This window comes from Hyla sarda, chromosome 1, assembly GCF_029499605.1.
Source record: "Hyla sarda isolate aHylSar1 chromosome 1, aHylSar1.hap1, whole genome shotgun sequence".
Classification (NCBI taxonomy): Eukaryota; Metazoa; Chordata; class Amphibia; order Anura; family Hylidae; genus Hyla; species Hyla sarda.
Window position 1 is genome coordinate 360994698 of NC_079189.1, and position 23048 is coordinate 361017745.

Consider the following 23048-nt stretch of genomic DNA (forward strand, 5'->3'; position numbering starts at 1 on the left):
CGCAACCTCATCCGTAGTTTTCTGGGTACCAAAAAGAGGGGGAGACCAAAGGGTGGGGGGTACTGTCACAGCCAGCGCTACAGTCCCCGCCTCCGGACCGGAGCGCTCGCTTCCCCGCTCCCCCTTCCCGGGTGCCTCCCGCACAGTCACACTGACCGGGAGCACGGGATCCCTTGTCTTGGGGACGCGGCTGCCGTGGCGGCTGGTCCCCGCTCACGCGCCGCGTCCCTGTCTGACTTACCTGGCTCCTCGTTCCCGGCGCAGACTGGCTCTGCCTTCTGGTGCGCGCGGCCCCGCTCTCTAGGGCGCACACGCACCACGTTCTGTAAATTTAAAGGGCCAGCGCACCATTGATTGGTGTGCTGGCTAATTATCCTTGCCTCCTTCCCTAATAAAAGTCTCCTGCCCCTTCCTGCCCTTGCCGAATCTTTGTGCCCTAGTGCCTTTGAGAAAGCGTTCCATACTGTGTATACTGCCCTGCCTGTTGCCGTACCCTTGCTAAAGTCTATTCGCCTTTGAACCCTTGCCGCCTGCCCTGACCTCTGCTACGTCTGACTACGCTCCTGCCTGCTCCCTGTGTACCACACCATATCAGCTACCAGTGAGGTCGAGTTGCTACTGGAGGATACGACCTGGTGGTTACCACCGCAGCAAGTCCATCCCGCTTTGTGGCGGGCTCTGGTGAAAACCAGTCCTGCCGGTACGTTACACAAACATACATGCTCAATCAAGATTTCAACATTGATCTTTTAATGTTATGGGTTGTGAAGTCCTCTTATGTACGCATACTGCTGCCTGCTCCAGGCTGTGTGTTTCAGCAACTATATTGTTTAGTGATGCTGCTTTGCCTGTGCCTAAACTTTTTTGAGGTTAGCACTAGCTAACATACATCTTGTATACAGATTTCAACATTAACATTTTAATGTTAGGGGTTGTGAAGCCCTCTTGTAAACTTATGCTGATGCCATCTCCAGGCTATGTCATTGTGCTTACATGTAACATGTGACTCCTTGTTAGATTTGGCCCTCTATACACACACGCCAAGGCCGGGACATTAAAACTTGGGAGTTAAAAGTTCAATTTCAAAATCCTTAATTTAAATATCAAAATCTGAAATTTAAATTTAAAAAATCATACGTTTCAATGGTCTCCTCATGCTTATGCCAACTCCAGGCTGTGTCATTCAGGCAATATATGGTTTACTAATACTTCTGCTGGGCCTGAGAATACACTTTTTGTTATGGTAGGTAGCTATCCAAAATCTTCATTTTAAATTTCAAAAATTATTCTGTTTTGTCTTTGGGATTGTGAAGCCCTGGGGTCTCCTCATGCTTCAGCCAACTCCAGGCTGTGTCATTCAGACAATATATACTCTCCCAGCATTATTGCCATGTCGATACCAGACCAGTAATAAAAGGAATGTTGCCAAGAACTAGCAGAAAAAGGGAACCGTGAACACTGACCACCGGCTGTTGGAATTGACTGACTATCCCAGTTGGTAGATTTACCATTTTGAAGTTCCTCTGTTCCAGTAGGCTTTAAGTCGTTCATTCTTTGTTGTGGTTCTTCAGTTGCAGAATTAAGTTGTATCATGTTTTTCTGTTCCCCCGATGAGCTAATGTCACTGGAACACACAATACTCATATTGTCATCTAATGAAGGATCCTTTTTTTCAGAGACCGTATCTATAATTTTATTATTTTGAATGTCAGGTGGTATTTTGACAATTTTTGTAAGGCCCTGGGGTCTTCTCATGCTTCAGCCAACTCCAGGCTGTGCCATTCAGACTCTATATGGTCTCCTCCTACTGATGCCACCTCCAGGCTCTGTCATTGTGCTGACATGTGACATGGGACTCCTTGTTAGATTAGGTCCTTTGTACCCACACGCCGGGGCCCGGGACACTAATACTTGTGAGTGTAAAGTTCCATTTCAAAATCCTCAATTTCAATTTCAAAATCTCAGATTTCTATTTAAAATTCTTGTATTTCAATGGTCTCCTCATGCTTCAGCCACCTTCAGGGTGTACCATTCAGACACTGCATGGGCTCCTTTAGGCTTTCCCCACCTCCAGGCTGTGTCATTCAGCCAATATATCGTTTTCTGATGCTACTGGGACTGGGATATTAACTCCAAATATGTTCTGGTAGCATTAGCTAACATAAATGCTTAATTGAGATTTCAAGCTTGATCTTTCAATGTAAGGCGTTATGAAACCCTCTTGGGTACTTCTGCCTGCTCCTGTGTCTTTCAGGAATTACTTGGCTTACTGATGCTTCTGGGCTTGGGCCTTACATTTTTGGATGTTTAGCACTAGTTAAATACATGCTTAATAGAAATGTCAACATTGATCTTTAAGTATAAGAGGTTATGAAACCCTCTGGTGTACTGCTGATGCCTACTCCTGATTGTGTGTTTCAGGAACTACTTGGCTTATTGATGCTTCTGGGCTTGGGCCTTGCATTTTTGGATGTTTAGCATGAGCTAAATACATGCTTAATAGAAATTTCAACACTGATTTTTCAGTGTAAGGGGTTATGAAACCCTGTGGTGTACTGCTGATGCCTGCTCCTGACTGCTTCTGTGTCTTTCAGGAACTACTTGGCTTACTGATACTTATGGGCTTGGGCCTTACATTTTTGGATGTTTAGCATGAGCTAACATGCATCTTTAATAGAGATTTCAACATTCACCTTTTAATGTTAGGGGTTGTGAATCCCTCTTGTGTACTCATGCTGCTGCCTGCTTCTGTATGTGTGTATGTGTCATATAGCAACTACATGGTTTAGTGATGCTGCTGAGCCTAGGACATTACCTATATATGTTTATGGTAGCACTATACATCTTCAATTGAAATTTCAAAATTAATCTTTCATTATTAGAGATTGTGAGGCCCAATTGTCTCTTCATCTGTCCCCAACTCCAGGCTGTGCCATTCAAACACTATATGGTCTCCTCATGCTTCAGCCAACTCCAGGCTGTGCCATTCAGGCAATATATGGTTTACTGATGTTGCTGGGCCTGGGTCTGGGAATAAATATTTTGTTATGGTAGCACTAGCTACCCAAAATTTTCAGTTTAAAATTCAGAATTCATCTTTTAATCTTAGGGATTGTGAAGGCCTAGTGTCTACTCATGCTGCTGCCAACTCCTGGCTGTGCCATTCAGACACTATATGGTCTCATGCTGCCAACACCTCCACACTGTGTCATTCAGCCACTATATGGTCTCCTCATGCTGCCACCACCTCCACGCTGTGTCATTCAGCCACTATATGGTCTCCTCATGCTGCCAACACCTCTTCGCTGTGTCATTCAGACACTATATGGTCTCTATGTAGGACAGAAATAGCCGTTTTTAATATAGATTCACCGTGAATGAATTTGGATCAAAACAAATTTTTTTGAAAAATTCAGCGAATCGGCCTAATCAAATTTTTCAAAAGTTCGCTCATCTCTAATGAGCATCTTCAAGCCATATTGAGGGTCTCAGTTGCTTCCTCACTCAAGCCAAATATTGATGAGCTGTGTAGGAGGAAGCACTGCCAGGTCTCTGGCAACAAGAAGTAGGCTAAGTTTCTTCTTGTTTATTTATTTATTTTTTTAAACGCCAATTCTGCCGTATGGCGTTTTTTCGGCCAAAAAAAGCTGTGGCCAGATGTTAGCTGTAAATCAATGAGAAATCGCAAAATTCTTATTCCACTAGAAGTCTATGGAAGGGAAAAAACGCCAAGAAAAACGATACGTGGGTTTTAACTTTGCCGTTTTTTGCAGGCAGTTTTTATTCTTTTTTTCATAAAATTTCATAGGGTACCATTAAAAATAAAAAAGATACAGTAGTGAAGGAAAAAATTGTATCTAACAAAATGTATCTTTTTTTTATAACAACATTTTTATAATTTTTTTGAAATTTTTTTTTTTTATTTGAAATTTTTTTATTTTCCGATGATAAAACAGAAACAATTTAAGAATTGAGTAACATGTACAAGTGCAGAGATTGCGAACAAGGAAAACGCCATAGTACAATGATATAAGGCAGACAATACCTAAGACCACACGAGTGGAGCATGTGAGGCACAAAGATGGTATGCTCATTTGTGATAGACCGTGTCAGTCCATCAACCAAAAGAACATAAGGCTACATTCACCTCAATAATTACAAGGCATAAACAGCATGAAAAGCCAAAGTAGGCGAGTATTCGCGATCCCCAAGATGTGAGACCTGCATACACTTTAACATGAAAAGAGGGAACATAACCATGCAAACAAGAAAAGAAAGAGAGAAAAAAAAGTGTAGGGAAGGGAAAGTAGGAAGAAACATGGACGGACAGGGGGAAACACATCGGAAACAATAAAGGGGGAGAGGGACACAGGGACATCCAAGGGTGGGAAGGAAGAGGGGGAAGGGGAAGGTACGCTCTAAGGGGGAGGACAAGCATTTTTATTAATTTTTAAAACAGGGAACAATTTATGTGGGCGGGCGGGGACCTAAAAATTTAGCCAACAATAATAAAAATGTAGTGTGTGTATGTTTTTCACTTTTTTCTTTAGTTTTTAATTTTTTTCAGGTAGTACTACTACTCCCAGCATGGAACACACTGTTCCATGATGGGAGTAGTAGTATTTGTACTAATTGACAGATTGTTGCAATCTTTCTGTATAATGTATAGATGCGTCCAGACGCCCTTCTATGGTCCCCTGCACTGCCGTATATATACACCTATTCATATTTCCCGTAGAGAGCTGTGATTGGCCAGATGGTTCCAGCCAATCACAGCTCTCTGTGGGAAATAGGAATAGGTGTATATATAGTCAGTGCAGGGGACCATAGAAGAGTGGCCGGCCACATCTATACATTATACAGGAGGATCACTGCGGGTGTCAGGAGTGACATCCACTGTGATCTTTCCTTAACTGCAGGTACTACTTCTCCCAACATGGAGCACACCCGGCTCCATGCTGGGAGCTGTAGTACCTGCATTAATAGACAGATCACAACAGGTGTCAGAAATTACACTCGCTGCGATCTGTCTATTAATGTAGGTACTACAGCTCCCAGTATGGAGCAGAGTGTGCTCCATTTTGGGAGAAGTAGTACTACCTAAAAAATAGAGAGAAAAAATGAAACACACACTTTATTAACAATGAATTAAAATGTTGTTATAAAATACATACATTTCGTTAAATAAAAATTTTTCCATCACTACTGCATCCTTTTTTTTTTTGTGGTACCCAACAAATTTGGGGTACCAAAAAAAACTACCAATGTGCAATTTACATACAAATTTAAAAACGCCATAAAAAACGCCAGACGCAGGAAATTGGACTGACTTTTTTCAGGCGTTTTTTCAGGCATTGGTTGCCGTCTCAGGACCGGTTTCCAGCGGAGTACCCATTTAAGACTCAAAACTTTAGATTTTTGTTTCCAAAGGCCATGTCTTTGCGAGACACAGAAACTGTAAGTGGATGATTTCTACATGTGTTGTTTTCACCATGAAGCATGAATTAGGAGGTGTGATGGTGTGGGGGTTCTTTTCTGGTTACACCGTTGGTGATGTTTTAAAGTTCAAGGAATGTAAACTTGCATGGCTACCAATAGAATTCTGCCCGACGTCTTAGCTCTCCCCAGATCCACCTGCCGCCTCCCTGCTAGGACCAGTAAGGTTCGTGGATTATTGTATCCGATCGGTCTGCCTGCAACTAGAACGGTGAGCGCTCCGCTACTTTTCCTTCTCTGTGTGAAGATCTGCATGTGTTGTTTTCACCATGAAGCATGAATTAGGAGTTGTGATGGTGTGGGGGTTCTTTTCTGGTTACACTGTTGGTGATGTTTTAAAGTTCAAAGAACGTAAACCTGCATGGCTACCAATAGAATTCTGCAGCAACATGCCATCCTAACTTGTTTTCAATTTGTGGCTCTATCATTAGTTTTTTAACAGGAAAATAACCCCAAACACACAGTCAGGCTATGTAAGGCAGGGTTCACATATGTGCAGACGCAAATTTCGACGCAACTGTTGCCACAACTGATGACAAATTGTCATCAGTTGTATGGCAACCGGCATCCATTGTTTTTGGACGGCGGAGAGGGGAACGCAGCAAGCCCTCCAGCGTGTCCAAACATCCGGCATCATAATTGAGACGCAAGATGATTGTGAAGTGTCCCATTTAAATAAATGGGATCAGTTCTAGCATCAGTGTCCCTCATGTGCATGCCGGAGTGAAACTTTGCTGGACACCTGATATATGTGAACCCAACCTAAGAGCTATTTGATCAAGAAGGAGAGTGATGGAGTGCTGCATCACATGACATAGCCTTCCCAATCACCCAGTCTATAAGTGAAATGGTTTAGGATGAACTGGACCACAAAGTGAAGGAATAGCAGCCAAAAAGCGCTTAGCATCTTTGGAAACTCCTTCAAGATTTGGAAAACCATTTCAGGTGACTACCTATTGAAGTTGATTAAGTGAATAAGATCGTGCAAAGATGTCATCAAAGCAAAAGGGGGCTACTATGAAGAACGTAAAATATAAAAAATGTTTAACACTTTTCTGTTTAGTACAGAGTTCCATTTGTGTTCCTTCATGGTTATCACGTCTTCAATATGAATCTACACTGTAGAAGATAAAAAAAAAGGAAAACCGTAGAATAAAAAGTTGCGTCAAAATTTTTGATAGTACTGTACATTTGCAAATTTCTGTAGAAAATAAATGGATACGGGCTAAATGCAACCATATACCAATTATATACTTTTTTTTAAAGATATTGTAGAGAATTACATATATGCCATAGATTAACAGCTAGACTCCTATTGTATTATTTGGTAAAAAAAAAAAAAGAAAGAAAAGAAATAACATGAAAAAAAAAAAAAAACTATACTTTGACATAGAGCACAAATTTGGCATGAACATAGCTTACACCTTCTATATAAATGTAGCCACCAGCATAAAACACTACATACAACATTACATAAAACATTGTCATCAGACTACGATAATTGAAGCAATTTGTGCGAATCAGTTTCCAATTCTTTCAAGAAGTTATAAGTTCACATAGAAGGAGATTTATCAAGCTCTGTAGTAGAATATTTTGCATCAAAAAGACGCACGTACTTGCTCACGTGCAACTTTTCTATACATGCTGCGACCTTTTGATTTTTGCTTATTCCAAAGCACATTTCTGAAATTCTTTTTACTTTGCAGTGGTCATGTATTTATCAAAAGCAATAGTCGCTATTCATGAAGAAAAAAAGTTGCATCTCCATTTAAAAGTCGCATATGTATTCCAGGTCCAACCTGGCTTACAGAAAGTGCATACATCCGCAGAAAATGAACACCCACTTTAACCTCTTAAGGACCAAGGACGTATGAGTACGTCCTTGGTCCCGCTCCCGTGATATAACGCGGGGTCCCACGGTGACCCCGCATGATATCACGGTGGGCCCGGTGTCATAGTGAAGCCGGGACCCGCCGCTAATAACGCGCGGCACTGATCGCGGTGCCACGTGCTATTAACCCTTTAGCCGCGCACTCAAAGCTGAGCCACGCGGCTAAAAGTGAAAGTAAAAAGTGCCGGTTAGCTCAGTGGGCTGTTCGGGATAGCCGCGGCGAAATCGCGGCATCCCGAACAGCTTACAGGACAGCCGGAGGGTCCCTACCTGCCTCCTCGCTGTCTGATCGCCGAATGACTGCTCAGTGCCTGAGATCCAGGCATGAGCAGTCAAGCGGCAGAATCATCGATCACTGGTTTCCTATGAGAAACCAGTGATCAATGTGAAAGATCAGTGTGTGCAGTGTTATAGGTCCCTATGGGAGCTATAACACTGCAAAAAAAAAAGTGAATAAAGATCATTTAACCCCTCCCCTATTAAAAGTTTGAATCACCCCCCTTTTCCCATAAAAAAAAAACACAGTGTAAATAAAAATAAACATATATGGTATCGCCGCGTGCGGAAATGTCCGAATTATAAAAATATATCGTTAATTAAACCGCACGGTCAATGGCGTACGCGCAAAAAAATTCCAAAGTCCAAAATAGTGCATTTTTGGTCACTTTTTATATCATGATAAAATGAATAAAAAGCGATCAATAAGTTCTATCAATGCAAAAATGGTACCGTTAAAAACTTCAGATCACGGCACAAAAAGGTAGCCCTCCTACCGCCCCATACGTGGAAAAATAAAAAAGTTATAGGGGTCAGAAGATGACAATTTTAAAAATATTAATTTTCCTGCATGAAGTTATGATTTTTTCCAGAAGTACGACAAAATCAAACCTATATAAGTAGGGTATCATTTTAATCGTATGAACCTACAAAATAAAGATAAGGTGTCATTTTTACCGAAAAATGTACTACGTAGAAACGGAAGCCCCCAAAAGTTACAAAACAGCGGGGGTTTTTTTCAATTTTGTCTCACAATTATTTTTTTTTCCGTTTCACCGTAGATGTTTGGGCAAAATGACTGACGTCATTACAAAGTAGAATTGGTGGCGCAAAAAATAAGCCATCATATGGATTTTTAGGTGCAAAATTGAAAAAGTTATGATTTTTTAAAAGCAAGGAGCAAAAAACGAAAGTGCAAAAACGGAAAACCCCCCGGTCCTTAAGGGGTTAAAGGGGTACTCCGGTGGAAAACTTTTTTTTTTTTATCAACTGGTGCGAAAAAGTTAAACAGATTTTAAATTACTTATATTAAAAAATCTTAATCCTTCCAGTACTTATTAGCTGCTGAATACTACAGAGGAAATTATTTTCTTTTTGGAACACAGAGCTCTCTGCTGACATCATGACCACAGTACTCTCTGCTGACATCTCTGTCCATTTTAAGAACTGTCCAGAGTAGGAGAAAATCCCCATAGCAAACATATGCTGCTCTGGACAGTTCCTAAAATGGACAGAGATGTCAGCAGAGAGCACTGTGTTCCAAAAAGAAAATACTTTCCTATGTAGTATTCAGCAGCTAATAAGTACTGGAAGGATTAAGATTTTTTAATAGAAGTCGTTTACAAATCTGTTTAACTTTCTGGCACCAGTTGATTTCCACTTGGTTTTTTTCTGGCAGTTTTTGGAGATCTGCCACTGTAGTTTTTGAGCCAAAGTCAGAAGTGGATCCATAAGGGAGGAGAAGTGTAAATCCTTCCTTTATATGTCCTATTCCTTTTGAATACACTTCTGACTTTGGCTCAAAAACTGCAGTGGCAGATCTCCAAAAACTGCCAGAAATAAAACCAAGTGGAAACTTAGCCTTACAACTGTTCTTGTTCTGCATCATGAAACAAAGCTACAACATTAATGTTCATTATAGAAAAAATTTATTATATAACTAATAACTATTCATTTTAAGGTTGAAAATACACACTGCACACCTTTATAATTTTAGGACACGTACATGCTGGCGTACCCACTACATTTTAAAATTAATGTTATGTTAAAATAGAATAAGGCACAAAATAATTGTGTAAGAATTTTACAGACTATGTAAATAACCCATATCTGGCACTAAAAATTTTCCTTAAAAAAAAAAAAAAAAGAAATATCCATAGTAATACAGCTTCACACGTCACAAAATACAGGCTCAAAATTAAATAAAAAAGTCTCCAGAATATTCAGGATATTCATGGTGCGGCATAGTATTTTTTTAAATATTTTCTTATTTCTGAGGATGGTGGATGGGTTGTTGCGGGATAGTTGGAGTGCAGCTATTTAGTGCCAGGCAGGCCAGTCAGGGTGTCACCCGATGCGATACGCCCCCACCCCCCATCACTCTCTAGCAACGCTACTGGTAATAACGGGTAGATAAAGAACTTCGGCTATTAACATAAGGGAAATCTTTTCTGCTTTAAAAAATGCCATTGTAAGCGGGTTTCCCGGGTTTTGCTTATGTGTGATTTATTTATCAGGGTCATGCGACTATTTAATAAATAGGTCACATGTAAGCAAAAGTTGGTAGAAAAAAAAAAAAAAAGATTGTCATATAAAAGACATACGTTTGAAAAGAATGATGAATCTCCTTCAAAGTTATTATTCTATAGTCAGATTTCTGCCCCATACAACTGACACACACGAACAATTCGCAGAAAGGTACAATTTTTGTAAACAGCTGCATGTGTATGGCCATCTTCTGTATCACCAACTAAGAACCCACAGATACACACATCATACTGGTGGCTGCTATCTTTCTGTATAGCACCTATGAGCTGGCATCAACATTATATAGATGACAAGTAGAAAAACTATTTGCCAGCTATCTCCCTGCTCCCCTCCCCTTGAACACATTTGGCAGAGCTGAATGTGCATGTTATTTCAACAAGGCAGAGGATAACCAGTTACCAGGTTCCTCTGGTGCCACTTATCTGTAGAGGAAACAAAGGACCCAAGTGGTTATAATCCAACCTGTCTGACCTTTGTTTCCCCCTATAGTAGACATTGGACCCTGTAAACTAAAGTCTTCTCTCAGTAAATGTAGATAACCATGGGGGTCTATGTTGATTTAAGGGTTGTATGTTAAAATCTGGCAGCATTATAGACGTGTGTACCTGGCCTTCAACTGTGTGTCTCAAAGTGCTGCACCCAGTGTATCTAGTATAATGGCACAAAAATAGTTGCCAATAATTGCCAACAAGTATGTCAATATTTCAGGAGCTTCTTAGAACTGGGAGATAAGGTAGAGATGATGGGGAAGACATTTTCTGGACACCCTATCAGGAATAGAAGCCACTCAGTCTGAGTCTTGTCTGAAATGGCAGATGACAGGGAACAATAGCAAATATAGATAAATAAGTAATCTGCTAGACAGATACCAATGTAACAACAACAACAACACTAGCATAATCCTATATATACTTCTTGATAACAATCCAATAAACAAGGGATAGCGTAAGACAGGTACTTCTTCCATTTAAAACCTATTGATGCCAAATAAAATGGTCAAATCAGCAATGAGAAGATATTTGGAATAGGTAGAGATGAGATAAAACAGTTGTCTTCAAACTGTGGACCTTCATCTGTTACAAAACTCCAACTACCAGACAGCCGTTGGGCATGATAGAGGATAGATATTAGACAAACAGGCTGACAGATAGATACAATATAATAGATAGCAGAACAAGGAAAGCAGCACTCCAGCAGTGCACGGGTGCCTGCTTCTGTTAATCCTGGTCAGGGATCCTTCTTAATATCGATGGAAAAAGCAGTGGCACTCCAGGTTGTGAAGAAAAAGTGGTCTTTATTCACTTCAAACGGTGCTACGTTACGGCAACCTCACATTGCCATTGTCAAGCAAAAAATGACGGTTGTAATGCAGTTTTATGGCCACGCAGGACCAATTAACATGTTTACATAATCAAATATACAAGTGTATAAAAAGTGCATATTATACATACAAATGATAGATAATGGGAACCAAAATATATATCTCATACATTAATACAAGTATCTGGGTTCCGATGCTCATATCAGTGCATAGAATCCTACTTTACAGTGCAATACTATATTACAGTGCAGGTGTACATCATAATTGTGTAACAAAGGACGCGTTGTAGTCCGCGCATGCGCGGTGTTCCAAAGCAGGAAAACCGTGCCAACATGAGTAAAAGTATGTACTGGTTTTACTACTTGTACTAATTTTACACATGTTGGCACACAAGTATATATAGGATTATTACCTAGTAACGGACCTTATGATATGTCATGTGATCTGTGTGATGACGCCACATCGGGTACCGCATCTGGGATTCCGGAAGTACCAGGCGGCGGTTTTTCATGCTGTACGGACATACACCGACTGCCTAGTGCGAGTGTACGCTCCCCCCGCCCACCTTTGTTACACAATTATGATGTACACCTGCACTGTAATATAGTATTGCACTGTAAAGTTGGAATCTATGCACTGATATGAGCATCGGAACCCAGAGACATGTATTAATGTATTAGATATATATTTTGGTTCCCTTTATTTATCACTTGTATGTATAATATGCTCTTTTTATACACTTGTATATTTGATTATGTAAACACGTTAATTGGTCCTGCGTGGCAATAAAACTGCATTACTGCCGTCATTCTTTGCTTAACAATGGCAAACGCGAGGTTGCCGAAATGTAGCAACGTTTAAAGTGAATAAAAACCAACCTGGAGTGCCACTGCTTTTTCCATCGATAGATACAATATAATAGATAGGTGGATAGATCAATAGATAGATAGATACAATATAATATAATAGGTGGATAGATCATGTGATTAGATAAATAGAATACGATAGGTAGATAGATCATGTGAAATATTACATAGATCATGTAAGATATTATATAGATAGATTTGATTGACATGGATAGAGCTAACGGATAGATATTAGAGATAGATACAAAGAGCTGTGAGATGCATAGATAGGTTGTAGCAGTTTCCTGTGTGTGTATCCCTACAGTCCATAGGGAATTCATAGAGTTTAGTGTGGTCCAGTACAGTTGTAGGCTACTTATGGCAGGTCAGGTAGTAAGTACATGGACAGTATATTATGGCAGGCGGTACATAGACAGTATATTATGGCAGGCGGTACATGATCAGTATTTTAGTATTATCAGTATTAATCGGCTCCATTGGGGGACACAGACCGTGGGTGTATGCTGCTGTCTCTAGGAGGTGTGACACTATGGCAACAAGAAAGTCGGCTCCTCCCAGCAGGATATACCCGCCTCCAGGCCCTGAGGTAATCAGTTTAAGCTTAGTGTCTGAAGGAGGTGGACATGGTCTGGAATTCTCCAGACCAGGTCTTCTGATTTTTTGTTTTCTAGTATAGGGACGTGTTAGTTTTTTATTCCTTTTTCTTTCCTGTTTTCAGGTGGGGACTCAGGGAATCCGGTTCCCTGTTTCCCCATTGCGAGTAAGGGGGCACAGACATTGCGTATATGCGCTGTTCACCCCCCCTCACCAACGGTCAGTGTCTGGGTTGGTACCTCATGGGTCCGGGTCCCCCTATTTCCCTGCTCGCCTCGCTCGCGCATAGCAGCCAGGCGGGATGCAGGTAACTAAAGCTGACTGAAGACTTCACTGAAGACTCCATTAGGTAAGTTCTTCTGACTGAGGTAAGTACTTCCTCCCTTTTCTCCATAGGTACGGACTTGCAACCTCTGGAGACCCCCTTTTTTTGGCCCACCTTTCAGGTATGGGGCTGGCTTATACAGGGGCTGGACTTTTATTCTGGGGGGAGCAGTGGCATCTTAGGGGGCATGGACTTGCAACATCTGGAGACCCACATTTTGGGGCCCACTTTTCAGGGTCCAAAAGGCTGGCCTGTGTTAGGGGCTTTATTTTTATTCTAAAAAAGGGGGAGCAATGGCAGAATGTATGGGTTACTTTATTATGCACATGTGTGTGTGAGTGTGTTCTACTATGCGGCTTACAGCCGCGGTGCTTATTATGCGGCTGACAGCTGCGGCGCTTGTACTTTCGGGCGCATTTAGCGCCGACTTGCTTTCACTTTCGGCAGCAGATGGCTGCCGGCGGATATGTGTATCGCCCGCTCACTTCCCCGCGGGCGCATATAAGGTTAACATATGCGCTCGGGGCAAGGAGCGGGCGCCATTACTGTGTTTCTTCCCGGCGGCCGGGGCGCTATAGCTCCGCCCACAGAGCCGCCGGAGCTTACTAGAGGCGCGAATCGCCCTCCAATCAGCGCTGTGCACGCGATTCAGGTGGCAGGGGCCAATCAAAGACAGTGACCCTGCTCCAGGAACGCCCCTCTCAGGCTATTGGCTAGCTCCTCTCTGTCTGCATAGAGCGGTGTCTCCTCTCAGCAGGGACAGAGTGTTACAGTGTTGGGGTTAAAATCTATCAGCTCTCATGCTGAATTACTGTCACAGGGGACACAAATCTGTTCCTCACTCTAAACTGACAACTAGACTGCTAGTCTTCTGTTTTGTCTGTATGACATATTATTCCAAAAATGCCTGGTTCTGCTGAGCCAACTGGCTCTGCCTGCTCCACTGCTCCTCCAGACCCCCTAGCTTCCCCGGATGTTACAGTTTCCGGTGGATTCGGCCGCCCCTCCAGCCTGGGTTTCTTCCTATGCCAGTGTATGGCTGACTTGACTCAAGTCTCCCTTTCAATGGCTGAGGCCTCCCGTGACATGGTGTCTACCTTGAAGAGTTCTGTCTGCCCTGCGCCGGCCCTCTAGTGGGTCCCGCTCCTCTTTTCCACAAGCCTCACACTCTCGCAAGCGTACTAGGGGTGCTTTTTCTGACTCTTCAGGTAGACGTGGGTGTCCCCCAGTGGGTCTCGCCCCCCCCCCCCCCCCGTGTCATCTGATCACAGACGTCACTCCTCCAGAGGACGTTCCCGAAATCGCCGCTCTGCCTCGCCAGAGCCGCGTATCCGGTCAGGGTCGCCCCCCTCCAGGGCTGCCTCCACCCGTTCACATTCTCCTGGTGAACTGGCGGATGATGCTTCCGAATCGGCATCTGACTCAGAGGACCGCTCGGATACAGTTGAAACGGTGAACTCATTGGTTGCGGCCATAAGAGACATCTTTCACTTAGAGGACCCAGGATCTTCGGACGTGACTCCTGAAGTATCCTTTCATCGTGTTCAACCAGCACCTCAAGGGTTCAGCTCTCACGCTGAATTTCACATCCTTCTGGAATCTGCATGGAAACATCCGGACAAGAGGTTCTCGGGAATGAAGAGGGTTCAAGTGCGTTACTCTTTCGCCAAGGACCTTGCCTCTAAGGTGGTTTCCCCTCTCTCGGTGGATCCACCAATTTCCCGCCTCTCTAGGCTGCTACACTGCCGCTAGCAGCGGCTGCCTTCAAGGACTCGACAGATAAGTACGTGGAGTCCTTAGAGAAGTTTGCATCTTAAGCAGCAGGCTCTTCTCTGCTTCCCACCTTCGCCTCTGTATGGGGGTCCAAGGCCCTTTCGGTGTGGTGCTCAATTCTCAGTCAGGCGGGATTCCCCCCCCCCAGAGGATCTATTTTGCTTTGGTTCTCCAATACTATAAAGCTGGGGGTTTTCTGTGCTCAGCTACCATGCAATCAGTCCATTGTGCTGCCTTTGCTGTGGGTCTCCTAGCGGCCCTCCACCGCTCCATGTGACTTAGGGCGCAGAATGCGGATGCCGCCTCCAAAAGGTCTCTTACCGAGTTTCATTTTACTGGTACCCGTCTTTTTGACGTGCGCCTTGACGAGATTATCTCTGAGGCGACGGGGGGTAAGAGTTACTTGTTGCCTCAAAATAAGGCTCGCTTTTCTTCCCAGGGGAGGTCCTCTTCCTTTCGGTCCTTTCGGACCTTTGGCCCCAATAAGGGGTCTGGGCAGGAGCCTTCGCGGGACAAGAGGTCTCCCTCGTTCCGGGCGCGTCCGTCTTGGAAGTCGGACACTAACCGTTCCGTCCGTTTTGCGGCCAAATCGGGTAACCGCAATCCCACTTCCGCATGGAGTGAAGCCACCACCCGCAGGTTTTTCTCCGGTGGGAGGTCGTCTCTTATTTTTTCGAAACAGCTGGACCACACACATTCAGGAAGTCCCGCGCTCCCCGGTCTCCTTTTTGGCGAAGCAGTTTTGGGAGGTACTCCAGTCCCTGCCCAGGGAGTCATTGTCCCCGTTTCTCCAGGGGAATGTTTTGGGGGTTTTTTATGCCAATTTTTTTTTGGTCCCCAAGGAAGGCGGTTCTGTGTGACTGATTCTGGACCTCAAGCGTCTCACCGTCATCTTCTCCGCCACTTCCCAATGGAATCTCTCCGTTCGGTAGTGGCATCCATGGAACAAGGGAGTTTCTTTCTTCATTGGTCATCAAGGATGCCTACCTCCATGTTCCAATATTTCCCGGCCATCAGCGGTACCTCCGCTTTGCGGTTCCGGAGGGGCATTTTCAATTCATAGCCCTCCCTTTTGATCTGGCCTCGGCTTTACAAGATCCTTGTGCCAGTAATAGCCCTGTTGCGGTCGAGAGGAGTCTCAATGATCCCTTTCCTGGACGACCTTCTCATCTAGGTTCCCACCAGAGTCCAGACTCTGGAGAATGTGGATCTCACTCTATAGATCCTGAATTTCGGGTGGATGGTCAACCGGGACAAGTCTGTCCTCTCTCCCGCTCAGTCTCTGATTTTTTTTGGGCCTTCAATTCAACTCGGCCCGTCTGACGCTCCTGTCAGGAGTCCGCTCTATTCCGCAATTACATGGAAGTCTTGGGTCGGATGGTAGCGACCGTGGAAGCCGTACCCTTTGCCCAGTTTCGTTACCATCCCCTTCAACTAGCGATTCTCACTCGATGGGACAGATCTCCTCTGTCTCTCGATCGCAAAATTACTCTCCCTCGTCGGATCCATCAGTCTCTGCTCTGGTGGCTCCGCTTCCCCCTTCTTCTTCAAGGGCGATCATTTCTTCCCCTCCACTGGCAGGTGGTGACAACGGATGCCAGTCTGTCGGGCTGGGGCGGTGTGTTCAGGGTCTGGACGGTTCAAGGCCTCTGGTCTCCCTGGGAAGCCCTTCTTCCGATAAACATCTTGGGAATGAGGACGATTCTTCTTTGTGAGTCCCTGCTTCAGTTCCGCCCTGTCCGCGTCCAGTCGGACAACGCCACGGCCGTAGCATACATAAATCGGCAAGGCGGCACTCGCTGCTCGGCAGCCATGGCCGAGGTGACAAAGATTTTTCTTCTGGGCGGAAAACAAGGTTCCGGCCTTTTGGCGATTCACATTCCGGGTGTGCTCTTCTGGGAAGCGGATTTCCTTAGCCGGTCATCAGTCAACCCCGGAAATGGTCCCTGCATCCAAAGGTCTTCGCGCAGATCTGCGACCTCCGGGTCATTCCAGACGTGGACCTCTTTGCGTCGGCACAATCGGAAGATTCTTCCATTTTGTAAATGTTCCGGGACCCCCTGGCTCTAGCCGTGGACGCCTCAGTGATTCCTTGGGCGGGGTTTGCTCTGCCCTATTTGTTCCCTCCCCTTCCGCTCCTTCCCAGGGTTCTGAGGAAACCCAAAGCGGAGGACGTTCCTGCCATACTGGTAGCTCCAGTTTGGCCCCGTAGGTTGTGGTACGCCGACGTGGTCAGGCTCCTGGACGACACTCCACTGCGCCTTCCACTTTGTTCGGACCTGCTGTCTCAGGGTCCTCTTTACCACCCCATTTTACAGTCGCTGCATTTTACAGTGTGTCAGTTGAGACCGCGGTTTTGAGAACCCGTGGTTCTCTTCCCAAGTCATTCGCACCATGTTCAGGGCTCGCAAGCTTTCCTCTGCAAAAATTTACCACTGTACCTGGCAGTCTTATTTTCGTTGGTGTGAAGCTCAGGTTTTGTCTCCTGTTACCTTTTCTGTTCCCCGTCTTCATGCAGTCAGGATTGGGACTGGGGTTGTCTTTCAGTCCCCTTAAGGGTCAGGTTTCGGCCTTTTCTATTCCTTTCCAGCATCCTCTGGCTTCTAATTCTCATGTCCGGACCTTCCTTCAAGGAGTGGCGCATGCTGCCCTTCCTTATCGGTCACCTTCTCCCCTTGGGACTTGAATCTGGTTCTGGGTGTCCTCCAAGGTGAACCTTTTGAACCCCTTAGGGAAGGTGTCCCTGCGCCTCTTTTCTTGGAAAGTGGCGTTTCTTGTTGCTCTCACCTCCATTCGGAGGGTGTCTGATTTGGCAGCTCTCTTCTGCCGTTCTCCATTTCTGGTGATTCACCAGGACAAGGTTGTCTTCCGACCAGATCCTTCCTTCTTGTCTAAGGTTGTTTTGGCCTTTCATCTCAATGAGGCTATTGTTCTTCCGTCCTTTTGTCCTGCTCCTTCTCATCCTAAGGAGCATTTACTCCACAAACTGGATGTGGTTCGGGCTGTTAGGTATTACCTCTCTATCTCCTCTTCGTTTCGACAGTGCGATTCCTTTTTCGTCCTTACGGAAGGTTGTCGTAAGGGACAGCCTGCTTCCAAGGCCACCACTTCTCGGTGGATCCAGTCTGCCATTTTGGAAGCCTATGGCTGTAGGGGGAAGACTCCTCCCTTCAGGGTTGTGGCTCATTTTACCCGCTTCTGTTGGGGCATCCTGGGCTCTCCAGAACAAAGCCTTGGCCTTGCAGATTGCAAGGCGACTACTTGGTCGTCTTTGCACACTTTCTCGAGGTTCTACCGGATTCATACCTTCGCATTGGCTGATGCTAGTCTGGGCCGTAAACTGCTGCAGGCGGCAGTGGAACAGCCGTCTGCCTGACTGATTATCTGCCCACCCAAGGGACGGCCTTGGTACGTCCCACGGTCTGTGTCCCCCAATGGAGCCGATAGAGAAAAGGAGATTTTTTTAACACTTACCGTAAAATCTCTTTCTCGAAGGATCCATTGGGGGACACAGCTCCCCCCCTTTTGGGTTTCTCTTTGGTTCTCTGTCCGAGGTTGTGTTCAGTTATATATTTTATTCTGTTCTCGGACAGTTCGTGTTTTTTCCTTGACCTGTCGGTCCTCTCCTATTGCTCTAGTACTTAATCTGATTACCTCAGGGCCTGGAGGCGGGTATATCCTGCTGGGAGGAGCCGACTTTCTTGTTGCCATAGTGTCACACCTCCTAGAGACAGCAGCATACACCCACAGTCTGTGTCCCCCAATGGATCCTTCGAGAAAGAGATTTTCCGGTGTTAAAAAATCTCCTTATTATGGCAGGTGGTACATGGACAGTATATTATGGCAGGCGGTACATGGACAGTATATTATGGCAGGCGGTACATGGATAGTCTATTATGGCAGGCTGTACATGATCAGTATATTATGGCAGGCGGTACATGGATAGTCTATTATGGCAGGCTGTACATGATCAGTATATTATGGCAGGCGGTACATGGACCGTATATTATGGCAGGCGGTACATGATCAGTCTATTAGTGTTGAGCGGCATAGGCCATATTCGAATTCGCGAATATTCGCGAATATATGGACGAATATTCGTCATATATTCGCGAATATTCGCATATTCGTAATGGTCCGTTTTATTTTCGCATATGCGCAAATTCACATATGCGAAAATTAGCATATACAATTAGCTAAGCAAAAATTCGTATATGCGAAAATTAGCATATGCAACATTTTTGCATATGCAAAAATTTGCACACCAGTCTCACACAGTAGTATTAGACCCTTCTTTATACCACACAAGCTGGAAGCAGAGAGGGATGATCACTGTGATGTGTACTGTGAAAAAAAAAAAATAAATTACGAATATTCGTAATTACGAATATATAGCGCTATATTCGCGAATATTCGCGAATATGCGATATTCGCGAATAATATTCGCATTGCGAATATTCGCGAGGAACACTACAGTCTATTATGGCAGGCGGTACATGGACAGTCTATTATGGCAGGCGGTACATGGACAGTCTATTATGGCAGGCGGTACATGGACAGTCTATTATGGCAGGCGGTACATGGACAGTCTATTATGGCAGGCGGTACATGGACAGTCTATTATGGCAGGCGGTACATGGACAGTCTATTATGGCAGGCGGTACATGGACAGTCTATTATGGCAGGCGGTACATGGACAGTCTATTATGGCAGGCGGTACATGGACAGTCTATTATGGCAGGCGGTACATGGACAGTCTATTATGGCAGGCGGTACATGGACAGTCTATTATGGCAGGCGGTACATGGACAGTCTATTATGGCAGGCGGTACATGGACAGTCTATTATGGCAGGCGGTACATGGACAGAATTATGGCAGGCGGTACATAGACAGTCTATTGTGGCAGGCGGTACATGGACAGTCTATTGTGGCAGGCGGTACATTGACAGTCTATTATGGCAGGCGGTACATGGACAGTATTATGGCAGGCGGTACATGGACAGTATATTATGGCAGGCGGTACATGGACAGTCTATTATGGCAGGCGGTACATGGACAGTCTATTATGGCAGGCGGTACATGGACAGTATATTATGGCAGGCGGTACATGGACAGTATATTATGGCAGGCGGTACATGGACAGTATATTATGGCAGGCGGCACATGGACAGTATATTATGGCAGGCGGTACATGGACAGTATATTATGGCAGGCGGTACATGGACAGTATATTATGGCAGGCGGTACATGGACAGTATATTATGGCAGGCGGTACATGGACAGTATATTATGGCAGGCGGTACATGGACAGTATATTATGGCAGGCGGTACATGGACAGTCTATTATGGAAGGCGGTACATGGACAGTCTATTATGGCAGGCGGTACATGGACAGTATATTATGGCAGGCGGTACATGGACAGTATATTATGGCAGGCGGTACATGGACAGTATATTATGGCAGGCGGTACATGGACAGTATATTATGGCAGGCGGTACATGGACAGTATATTATGGCAGGCGGTACATGGACAGTATATTATGGCAGGCGGTACATGGACAGTATATTATGGCAGGCGGTACATGGACAGTCTATTATGGCAGGCGGTACATGGACAGTATATTATGGCAGGCGGTACATGGACAGTATATTATGGCAGGCGGTACATGGACAGTATATTATGGCAGGCGGTACATGGACAGTATATTATGGCAGGCGGTACATGGACAGTATATTATGGCAGGCGGTACATGGACAGTATACACTGGCTCAGTATAGCCCTGACTCAGTAAGGATGGGTCAGCTATCACAGCGGCTCTGGTAGTTACTATGTGGTTAATAATGAGAATAATGAAGTGAAACAATCTGCCAACTTCATCTGTCCCCTCCCTGAAAACTTCCCTGCCAGCAAAATGCGTAGTGCAGCGACAATGTTAGCGATCGTCCAGCCCCACTGCACCCATCACCCGACACCCCGCACCCCTCAGCACCGCACACACCACAATGACAGCTGATCTGGAAGCACAAACTTCAAAGCATTGCGTCTACGTGTTACCAGCCAGGCAGTCCGCTCCTCCACAAGGGGTTAACCGCAATGCACTGCAGCAAGATAAAGCAGGACCGTGGTAGTAGAGGGAGAAAAAGCCGGCTGAGGTCGGAGGACGCCGTACACACACATAGATGGAGGAATAGTCTGTATCTGGGCGATTACCGGCAGGCGGGCTGCAGCTGCTGTCTTCTGTCCTTCTGGCAGGGAGCTGTGTGTCACAGGAGGATGAGGAGGAGTGAAGGCGCGGATTCTCCGGCTGTTACTGGTCACTGCCACCTTTTGACCACCCCGTGTGTGTCTGTCACCGCTGCAGAAGCGCCATCATTTACAGGGGCTGCAGCCGGGTCATGAGATCATTATCCGGATCATGGCCTCTTCCCCTCCTGCTCAATCCTTCTGCCAACTCCTCCTCCTCCCAATTCCTTCTTGGTTTTATTTTTAATCATGCTGTCTGTAGTTTTCCTCTGCTCTGCCACTTCCCCCGTACACAGGGTGCCAGCACCACACCTCCTCCATACTTTACACCGGGGAGAGCTGTACACATAGAGCCCTGGGGGGCACTCACCTGCCTGCTGGCACAAACATATTACCATACCTACACTACCATACATATATTATTGGACTGTACATACATTACTATACCTGCATTACCATACATACACACATTACTATACCTACACTACCATACATATATTATTGGACTGTACATACATTACTATACCTGCATTACCATACATACACACATTACCATACCTACACTACCATACATATATTATTGGACTGTACATACATTACTATACCAACATTACCATACATACACACATTACCATACCTACACTACCATACATATATTATTGGACTGTACATACATTACTATACCTACATTACCATACATACACACATTACCATACCTACACTACCATACATATATTATTGGACTGTACATACATTACTATACCTACATTACCATACATGCATACAATACTATACCTACACTACCATACATATATTATTGGACTGTACATACATTACTATACCTACATTACCATACATGCATACAATACTATACCTACACTACCATACATATATTATTGGACTGTACATACATTACTATACCTACATTACCATACATGCATACAATACTATACCTACACTACCATACATATATTATTGGACTGTACATACATTACTATACCTACATTACCATACATGCATACAATACTATACCTACACTACCATACATATATTATTGGACTGTACATACATTACTATACCTGCATTACCATACATACACACATTACTATACCTACACTACCATACATACATTACTATACCTGCATTACCATACATATATTATTGGACTGTACATACATTACTATACCTACATTACCATACATACACACATTACTATACCTACACTACCATACATATATTATTGGACTGTACATACATTACTATACCTACATTACCATACATACACACATTACTATACCTACACTACCATACATATATTATTGGACTGTACATACATTACTATACCTACATTACCATACATACACACATTACTATACCTACACTACCATACATACATTACTATACCTACACTACCATACATATATTATTGGACTGTACATACATTACTATACCTACATTACCATACATACACACATTACTATACCTACACTACCATACATATATTATTGGACTGTACATACATTACTATACCTACATTACCATACATACACATATTACTATACCTACACTACCATACATATATTATTGGACTGTACATACATTACTATACCTACATTACCATACATACACACATTACTATACCTACACTACCATACATACATTACTATACCTACACTACCATACATATATTATTGGACTGTACATACATTACTATACCTACATTACCATACATACACACATTACTATACCTACACTACCATACATATATTATTGGACTGTACATACATTACTATACCTACATTACCATACATGCATACAATACTATACCTACACTACCATACATATATTATTGGACTGTACATACATTACTATACCTACATTACCATACATACACACATTACTATACCTACACTACCATACATATATTATTGGACTGTACATACATTACTATACCTACATTACCATACATGCATACAATACTATACCTACATT

At 44.0% G+C, this 23048-nt stretch overlaps 1 protein-coding gene across 1 annotated transcript in view; it reads right to left on the reverse strand.

Moving 5' to 3' along the window:
- The window catches only part of SMARCA2 (SWI/SNF related, matrix associated, actin dependent regulator of chromatin, subfamily a, member 2), a 272034-nt gene extending 250762 nt beyond the window's left edge, over positions 1–21272 (reverse strand). Inside the window, exon 1 of the mRNA XM_056522637.1 lies at positions 21024–21272. The gene's annotated coding sequence lies outside the window, so the exon portion shown is untranslated. The remainder of the gene's footprint in view (positions 1–21023) is intronic.
- Between the last annotated feature and the right edge of the window lie 1776 nt (positions 21273–23048).